Below are 10,143 nucleotides of genomic sequence, written 5' to 3'. Positions count from 1 at the left end.
GCCGGGCAGCAAATCTACAACAGAATAGCTCAAATAGAAAAGAATTGAGGTGTTTAAGTGATTGAAATCCTGCGACAGGATTAAGAGGGCTGTGCATGAATGAATGTCCACAAACCTCAATGAACTGAATCATGTTATAAAGAAAAATGGGACAAAATTCCTCCACAACAGTCTCAGATGCTGATGAAGTCATACAGGAAATGATTACATCAAGTTACTGCTGCTAAAGGATCTACAAGCTACTGAATCATGGGGTCTACTCGCTTTTTCACAGGAGTCTATTCAGTCTTTTCACATGACTGCAGGGAAAAAGACAAGCAGCAACAGGCATCTCAGTGAGCACAGTAGGCCCAAGTTTAAAGTGTTTTAGCAGATCAGCCATAGGCACAGTGAAGCTCCGTAATACAGAACAGCAGATAATGCTGCTCATTATGTTGCACTAGCAACTTTACTTGCAAATCACCTCATTTTATTCTGATTTTTTTGTATTTAAAATGTTGAGTTTCACTCTTCGATGTGAGCCATTTGCTACTTGTGATGAATGGACTATTGCTACCATCAGGTTATTGCTATACGCATCATTTGGAATGGTAAACTGTAGATTATACAGTCCAACATGAGAGTTTATCATGAGAACAAGCTCATTAATGCAATATCATGTTTATGTTACTTCCTTGCACGCTGAACAGTTACATATGCTACACTGTGATTGTCCGACCCTCGACCTTGAGCTCTTATTTTCTATTTCATAATTTGCACCGTCCCTCCTTTCATGTCCCCAGCCCCTCCTCTGTTATATTTTTACCTCATGTTTACAATCCACTTTTAGAGGGGGCTATACATGTACAGCCATCAAAGAATTAATGGTCTGCAATCACCGAATGCGGCCTGAAGCCAACAGAGAACAGCTGTTGACGTGTCAGCCTGTATGACAGTGCCACTCCCCAAAACTGACACCCCCTTTTACTTCACACTAAGTAATCAGACTTTGACAGACAGGAGAGGAAGCTAGTCACTCTAATGTCAGACAGTAACCTGCCCCAACAAATCCAGGGCTGCTCTAAATGGATGTTATCACTCAGAGGTTTGACTTCTCCCTCTTGTTTTTGGCTCTTGAAGATATGGAGGCGTCTGATGGAAATACTTGCTAATACCTAAGCTGTTGTTGAGGGTTGCACAAACCTAAAACTGTGATCGACTATTTTTACTGTGATGGGTTTTTTTGATCCAATCTGTAAAAAATTACTTGGAGAGCATCGAGCTGTGGTTAAGCTCATAGTTAATGTTTTCCATTCTGCAGCCATACACACACACACACACACACACACACACACACACACACACACACACACACACACACACACACGGTATAATGACTTTTCAATAGATTTTTGTCCTTCTAGGAAATATGTAAGTGCATTCGACTGTGAGCACAGCATGAAATTTGTAAACAAGCATTTGCATCAATGCATAACAGTTAAATATGTGGATGTAGAAATGCAGAGAAACAGAACATTGTAAAGAGAACTTAATTAGAGGGGAAAGAGTTCATCGTCATTCAGATCCCTAATCCTCTTAATGCCTGTTTGCTTATTTATTCTTATCACCATGCCTTTTCTTACTTTTCTATTAATATAATTTTAAAAATACAATGTAAACTTTTATTCGTTATGTTTTTATTATCATAAATATTCTGATTTGTTCTGAAAACCCGGCAATCATATCTCTGTTCATCTGCCATTATGATTATACTTACTCATTCTGCGCTCTCTTTGTGGCTTTCCTGCATTAACTTGCACAGACTTGGCTGACATAAATCTCAAGGAGATCCAGTTTGCAGATGTATGACTCACAGCCAAGATGGAAACTACTGTAAACCCCCTTTAGCTCATCATTCTTGCTGATGGAGGACAAACTTTATACAACTGAGCTCAGAGTCATACATGCTGCCAACATATTTCTATTTCTGCAAATGGGGCCTTATAAGTAGGGGAGATCTTTTCCAAATGTATCTTGGATGCTTGTTACTGTATGTTATAGCTGATTGCAATCAGGTATCCTCCATACAGGCAGTGGTCACGATTTTGTTTTGCTTCCCACATGCCCACCCAGGCCATTTTCTGTTATTTCTGAAATCTGTTATTTGTGTTGTTTCTATAAGGAGGAGCAAAAATGCTTCTTGGCTGCAGCTGAGATTTGCCTTAATACTGCATTGTATGAACAAACACAGCAAACTGGAAACATAAAATAAGGTAGGACAGAGAAGATAAGTCAAGAACTGGAAAGCAAGAAAAGCTGAAAGGCTGTCTGGTTAGTGTTAAATTGTTGCATAACCAAGGGTCTGTGACAGACAAGTGGAAAGTGGATAAATCATTCAGCTGTGGCAACCACCTGCAGATACAGCTCAGTACACTTAATCCATGTGTAAACTTTGTATTGATTGGTACGTGTGGGCCAGGTTTATATGTGTGCCAAGGAGTTTCTAATGTGTGTCTTTGTGTTTTGGTTTGTTAGGCAGGAAATGTAGGGGATCAAATTTGTGTCATCACACACAATCGCCAAGGAAACAAACAAGAAAAAAAACCTGAAAATGAATAAGAAATCAATTTGAATAAAAGAAGGTTAAATGAAGTGCTATGATTGATAATGATATGTTTTCTTTTACTGATTTCATTTCTTTGTTTTTCTTAGGTTGCATTAAGACTTTTTTTCAAAGTTCCATAAAACATTTGAAAAAATAACAACTTTGAAGCTGGATTTAAACCTTTTGTGATCAATCTGAAGGTATAGTAGACACATCTCACTGGAAACCTTTCTTTTTTGGAACATCTTGCCAGTACCAGGTTGGGCATCCATGTGTTACTGCAGAGGCCATTTGAGTACACTGACATCATTGTCATGTCAACAAATTACTCTGAGATGATTTCAGCTTTGTGACATAGTGTGTTATCCTGTGAGAGGCAGTCATGAGAAGATGGGTGCACTGTGGTCATAAAGGGTTGGACAGCAACAATACTTGAGTAGACTGAGATGTTTAAACAACTCTTAGGTGGTACTAAGGGACCTAAAGTGTGCCGAGGAAATATCACCAATGGCATTATACCTGAACTGTCAATACAAGGAAGGATGGCTCCATGATTTCAAGTTGTTTAGACCAAATTCTCTCTCTACCATCCTATCGTAACAGGCTAACGCTTGTCTGCTTGTTTACATATAGCCAAATTATAACACTTTCCTTCTTAGGTGTGGAAGTGTTGATACTAGGAAAAGCTCTTCTTCCTTGTTATACACTACACTGTAAACACAACATTTGGTTAAGAGATTAGTGGAGATGGGTCTTTGCTCAGTAGTCCTAGATGGCACCTACTGAAAGCAGCTGCTCTCATTTTCTCCTATCGTGTCATGGCAGAAGTCGAGACTCATCAGATCAGGCAACATTTTCTGATCTTTTCTGTGTTGCAGTTAGAGTGCAGTCGCTTTACCAGACAGTTTGATAAATACTAATAACCAGTCTAAATCGACATTCTGAAATTCATCAGTTAACTTTGTGAATGTTGTCTGTGATCAAATCAGATTACATGAGTTGTATTATGTGAGTGAATGCAGAATGTTAAATGGTTTGACTTCTGCTCGCTATAAATAGCAGCTACAAATCAAATAATATGATTTCCAAAATACCCCTCTAAAGTGAATCTGTCTATTCAGAGAAGTCAGCTGATGATCAGCTGATACAAGCTGGCTAAATGAATTCACATTATGCCTGAAAATGCACTTTGATCTCCATTTAAGGGGAACTATTTTACAGGGCTACTAAACTGACTTTTGTTACCCATAGTAACAGTGCAGTGTTAGTTTCCATGTCCTCAATTTCCACCTCTGTCGGATCATAAATTAAATCAGCAGTTAAATATACTCCACATTTAGGAAAATTACTGGAAACCCCATTCATTGAGTCTGTGTATTAGTGCACACTGCCACAGCCCCAATCCTTTTGCTTCCAGCTTCCCTCAATTCTGTCCCAGCTTCTCCTTATGTTCCAAGCCGTGGCCTTAAGATAATCCAAAACCACATGGCAGCAGCGGACAGATGAGTAGTTCGACCTTATCTGGCAAGGTCAGGAGGAGTGGAGGATCTGAGTGTACTATACAGTGGTAAACAAAGCTGGGTGAAAAGTACAGCACTAAAAGCGATGACAAGCGATTGAATTGTGTGTCTGGTGAAAAGAGAGGTACAGTTCGGATTGTTGCCCAAGACTGAGTTGTTATGGGTATTTCATCAATGCATGAAACATGTTTTCGGTCATTTTCTGAGCTGAGGTCCTCAAATATGGAAGACAGATAGCAATCAGCTCAAAGAAAGTTTATGATCCCATGCTACCATTTCCCCATTATGGGTCATCATTCAGTTTTCGCTAGTTTTTCAGTTTTTTAAATGCCTGCTAAACTTCAAGTATCACGTTCTTTTCAGATTAAAAGTGAAGCTGTCTCAAAAGCTTTCAGTCCACTTTTTGTTTTTTTATGTATAGTATTTTCTTGTCACATGAATAGCACAAGTTTTGCAGCTACAGCAACTATGTAAATCCCCATTTTTATGAAGACCCGCGATTAAAACCTCGCTCCCTCTAGAAATCTGCTTCTTCTTAGAGTGTAGTCAAGTGGAGTCAATTTCTTTTATACAGCACATTTTAAAAACAACAGAAGTTGACCTACATTGCTTTACAGGTACAATCCAGATCTTCGAGAACCCACAGAACTCACATAAAAGACAGTGTGACAAAGCTAATAACCAAGATCTAATGACGGGGGAAAAATGCATCCCCCATGCAGATTTACTCCAACAGTAATTGGTGATGAAACATTTTAATCTACCCATGAGTCAAACTAGATTTAGGGGCAGTGAGTTCGGCGTGACGCGCCCCCGGTGATTTCACAAGCTTGATGCATTTCCCCTGTATCACATAACGACTTTGGATGACACACACAGACTAATGCCAGCTCCACACAGTAGGCTCATTAATCTGAATTAAGGTGCACAGGGGAAGGAAATAAGTTGTGTAACTGTTGGTGAGGTTGCCACCAGCAGTCTAGTAAGTAGGATATGCAGAGATGGGGGGGGAATCAAAGAGGTGACCAGATTTGATAAGAATAAAAGAACACAAAAAAAGAATTTGAGGAGCTCTGATACACTGCTCAACACCAGTTGGCTTATAAAGATGCTTTAAAAGCAACTGTGATTGTGATTAGATTTTTTCTTAAATTTAATCTAGATTGGGCTTTTGTTTTATTTAAACATTAGGGGTGCAACAATACACAAAATTCACGGTTCGGTTCGGTTCGATACTTTGGTGTCACGGTTCGATATTTTTTCGATACAAAAAAATGTTCATGCCTTTTTAATTTGTCATTTATTAAAATTATAAATATATATTTTAACTCAAAAGTACAGTTTTTAAATTTAATGTTGCTGAAACAACAAAGTAATAAAAAATATATATATATTTGATCGAGAAATCACTCATCTTTGGAAAAGAGAGTTTATTACAGAGAAATGGCTCTTTCCAAAATAAAAGCTATACTATACGCTTCTTCTGGGCTATATTCTCAGCAGCATATTAAACATATCAGGTCCCCATAATGAGAATCATGTGCTAACGGCTGTCTAAATGACTCGGGTAAAGTTTGTAGCATGCGTGCTTGTTGTTTTTGACTGCTTCCACTGGTCTTTGCACTAGGATGATGTCCGGGTAAATGTGCAGTCATATTCATTGTGTTCACACTAGTGCTGTCAGCGTTCATCTGAAATGACGTTAACGCCACAACATGGTAAATCTCCGTTAACGAGCTACCGCGGATCACCCCATGCGTGGGGCTGGACGGCCAACACGTTAACGAGCTAACTGCGCTAACGCACTAGTTCCCACCCATGTAATTGAGCATTGCATGGCACATCCAACATAGTGTTTTACTTTTGTCCATGACGCGCTTACCTTCAGGGTCATACGTCACATGAAGACCAAAATAGTTCCAAAGGCCAGATCTGAATGAGGGTGGGGGAGGTTCAATTTGCCATGTTGCAAGGAGAGCTTAACTTCTGTCTGACTAGCTTGCCCTGCGCTCAGTGAATCTGCGTTCGACTACTCCGCCTAGGCTGCACTGTCGAGCGCAGATCCACTGAGCGCTCAACACAGACAGCATCGTCAGAAGGAAAGTTGATAAAATAAATAAAAAATTTTGTATTGTTCGATACATATGCATACCGAACCGAAAGCACTGTATCGAACGGTTCAACGAATATCGTTGCACCCCTAATAAACATACACTTTTACTTTTCCTCCAATGACTCAACATTTTTGCTGGTGAAGGACCTGCGTATGGGATTTTTTGTTGTTGCATTTCCTCGTGATCCACGCACTCACTGTGACCTTTATGAAGAACAGCATGCCCAAATAAGGCAGGCCCTTCTTTCCTTCTAACAGGTATCAGTCCATGGTGTTTGAAATGTGGGGAAACCTCTCTGATCCGTGCTTTGACCGCTGCGCATTCGTGCTATTCAACCACAACCCAAAGGTGTTACGTCAGACTCAGAGCTAGTGATTATGCCGCTCAAAGTATTCCAAGCATCAGCAATTTGAGAAATAGCCTGTTGACGTAATAGCTTATTTTTTTCTGATTTTTGGATGTGAACATTAACTGAAGCATCCACGGTACTTACAGTGCAGAGCTAAAGTCGTAAGCTACTCCTCATTTCTTTATCTTTTGCTTCCAAGGAGCCAGCTTTCCTTGTAATTTTTTAAAAGGTGTTCTTGAACAGTGGTTCTCCAGAGTTTTTCTTTGGACCTCGGCTGCTTTTTCACTGATTGTCAGTCCAGTCTTTGTACCTAAACATTTTCAAAGAAATTATTTTTGTTTGTTAGGCCACTTGACACCGACCTATGAATCATTCAAGCATAAAAAGGCACAAAGCTCATCAGGGAAACAACTTAGCAAAGAACTAGCTTTAAATTGTATCTCTGGTAACTTTGTTATTAACAGACTGTTTGCAAAAAGTTCAAGAATTTTTGGACTTTGATTCCCAAAGGGTTCTCCAAAAATTTGCATATCCTCAGCAATGGTGTGGAGTTTTTCCTTACAAAGTTAAGGAAACTGGATAACTGGTAAGATGGTAAAGGCTTGTTCATGGTTTGGTGTTGGAATTCAGCCAGCACTGTTGGGGATCTGGTCAAAACTGATGGAAATATGAATGCAGAAATATACCCTCTGAATCTGATTCACTATGCAATACCGTCAGAGAGAATCTAACTGTACCGAGCTTAATTTTTCAGCATGATATTGATCTCACGCTGCCAATGCAGAAATAATCATACCTGGATAGAAGAGCACATAGATCGTGCCGGCATAGTATACAGAAACATCTGTGCCGAATATGGCCTGGAAGTCCCGAGGTCAAAATGGGAGACGCCCCTAGGGTGGTGGAGAATGACCGAGCTAAGATTCTGAGGGAAGACGGCCGTAGTGATCGATGTAGCGGGTTCCCAATGACAGCAACATCAGAAAGAAGGAACATGAGAAGCTCGAGAAATAGCAAGGGCTCAGAGAAGAGCTTGAAGGACAGACCACCCGCGGGGGCGAGCGGGGAATTTTTTTTAAATATATATGTGTATATATATATATCAAAGCAAATTTGTATTTGCATAAATACAAGGTAATGTCACTACAGACTATCGCTACAGTGATGCTAAGCAGGTAGCAACCCTCTGCATGCTTGTAAAAGCCACAAACTTTAAATAGCAGCACACATTAGCTCCACTGCTATAGTTCTTATCTAAGATTCAAATACCCACACTGTTTTCATCCTGCTTCCACCAAACAAATATCGACATTAGAAAGTGCACTGCTAACTTTAGTTTGCCGGCTCTGTTAAGATATTCATTGTGTGTACTCATGTTGTACAGTGTTTAACTGCATTATGGTTACTGTGGTTTAACAGAGACAGTATTTTAGTTGCCACCACAAGGAGGCACTGTTTCATTGTAAGAGCACGGATGCTGCGTCATCACGCCCCTAAGAAAAAAAAAAAAGTATACCACAACGAAAATGGCACCCATGAGAAAAGTTTGGCCGCATGTTGATGAGGAATAAAGTTCCCAAAATATTAAGGACATTTTTGCCTCCGTCGTCATTTTCCTTCGAGTTGATCGCTGTCGATGCTGCAATACTCAACAGGTTATGGGCCCAGGGCCGACTCGAAGAAGAGTTTTTTCTCATGAAGATCCGGAGCCACAACGGATAGCGGGCTAACGGCTAAATAGCAACATGGATCAACGAGGAGCAAGCAGGCTGCCTCGACTCATGTTTGACGGAGATGAGACCAGATATGAACTTTGGGAAACTAAGGTGCTAGGATATTTGCACTTGTTGGGATTAAAAGCCACTGTTCTGAAGGAACCGAACAGTGAGGCTGAAGTAGCAGCAGACGGTAAGAAGAACGCTGACGCTTACGCTGAGTTAATCCAATTTTTGGACGATAAAAGCCTCTCACTGATTATGAGAGATGCCCCTGATAATGGGAGAAGAGCATTAGAAATATTGAGGGACTACTACGCTGGAAAGGGGAAGCCCCGAATCATCAACCTGTACACCACGCTATCATCGCTTCAGAAAAAGAGGGAAGAGACTGTCACAGACTATGTCATCAGAGCAGAGGCCGCCATTACAGCACTGCGCAATGCGGGTGAGACTTTAGGTGATGGGTTATTGATTGCTATGGTTTTAAAAGGTCTACCTGAAAGTTTTAAGCCATTTGCAATACACGTTACTCACGATAAAGACGATATGACATTTGCTGAGTTCAAAACAAAGCTACGGAGTTTCGAAGACACTGAAAAGTCAAGCGCATCCGAGTGTAGCGACAACGTAATGAAAACAGGAGGAAGAACCGGGCGTGAGCACACGAGATCCAGCGCACAATGCAGATACAAGAGCGATGTGGACATTGTGTGTTTCAAGTGTGGACTAAAAGGCCACCGAGCAAAAGTGTGCAGACGGAGGACGTGGTGCAGTCATTGCAAAAGCAGCACACACAGTGATACCACATGTAGACATAAAGACAAACAAGATGGCGCGCGGAAGGTCGCAGATGAGAGCGGCAACGGATCCAAAGCAGAAACGCCAGATTATGCCTTCAGGATTAAGGGCGTAGACATCAAAGTCCAGCAGTCAGCGTACAGCATTGAGGAGAAAGGCCTGTTGGTGGACACTGGGGCTACCTCACACATCATTAACAGCATCGCCAAGTTCAAGAGCTTCGACGACGCGTTCAGACCGGAGTCACACAGCGTAGAACTGGCAGACGGTACCCAGTGCAGAGGCGTCGCCCAACAGAGGGGGGACGCAGAGGTGCTCCTGATTGACAATACAGGCCAGCGACGCAAAGCAACGCTGAAAGATGCGCTGTTTATTCCATCATACCCCCAGAACATATTCTCTGTAAAGTCAGCCACTGCATTAGGAGCAACAGTCACCTTTAAACAAGGGCAGGACACGTTGACCCACAAAGACGGTACTAACTTTAACATTCATGTGTATGGCAAGTTGTACTATTTGCAGACTGAAGTTGAGGGTAATGATAAGTGTAACACCTGTCATGACATACAGGCATGGCATGAGATATTAGGTCATTGCAACTATGAAGATGTAGTAAGATTGCAAGGTGTGGTTAACGGTATGCAGATTAAGGGGAGAACCGATAGACCTGAAAAGGATGTGTGTATCCAGGGAAAGTTTGCACAAACCCGAAACAGAGATCCGGATACAAGAGCAAAGGCTCCTTTACAAATGGTACACACAGATTTAGCAGGTCCGATAGCCATTGAATCTATTGATGGGTACAAATATGTGCAGTCATTCACTGATGATTATTCAAACTCAGTGTTTGTATATTTCCTGAAGACGAAAACTGATACAGTGCAGGCAACAGAGAAATTTCTAGCGGATGTTGCACCATATGGCAACGTAAAATGCATTAGATCAGACAATGGGACAGAGTTCACATGCAGAGATTTCCAAACCCTGTTAAGGAAAAATGGCATTAAGCATGAGACATCAGCCCCGTACTCACCCCATCAGAACGGTACAGCCGAGAGGG

Source organism: Maylandia zebra, linkage group LG7, assembly GCF_041146795.1.
Source record: "Maylandia zebra isolate NMK-2024a linkage group LG7, Mzebra_GT3a, whole genome shotgun sequence".
Taxonomy (NCBI): Eukaryota; Metazoa; Chordata; class Actinopteri; order Cichliformes; family Cichlidae; genus Maylandia; species Maylandia zebra.
The sequence above is the reverse complement of the archived record's forward strand: the minus strand, read 5'-3'. Positions refer to the sequence as shown.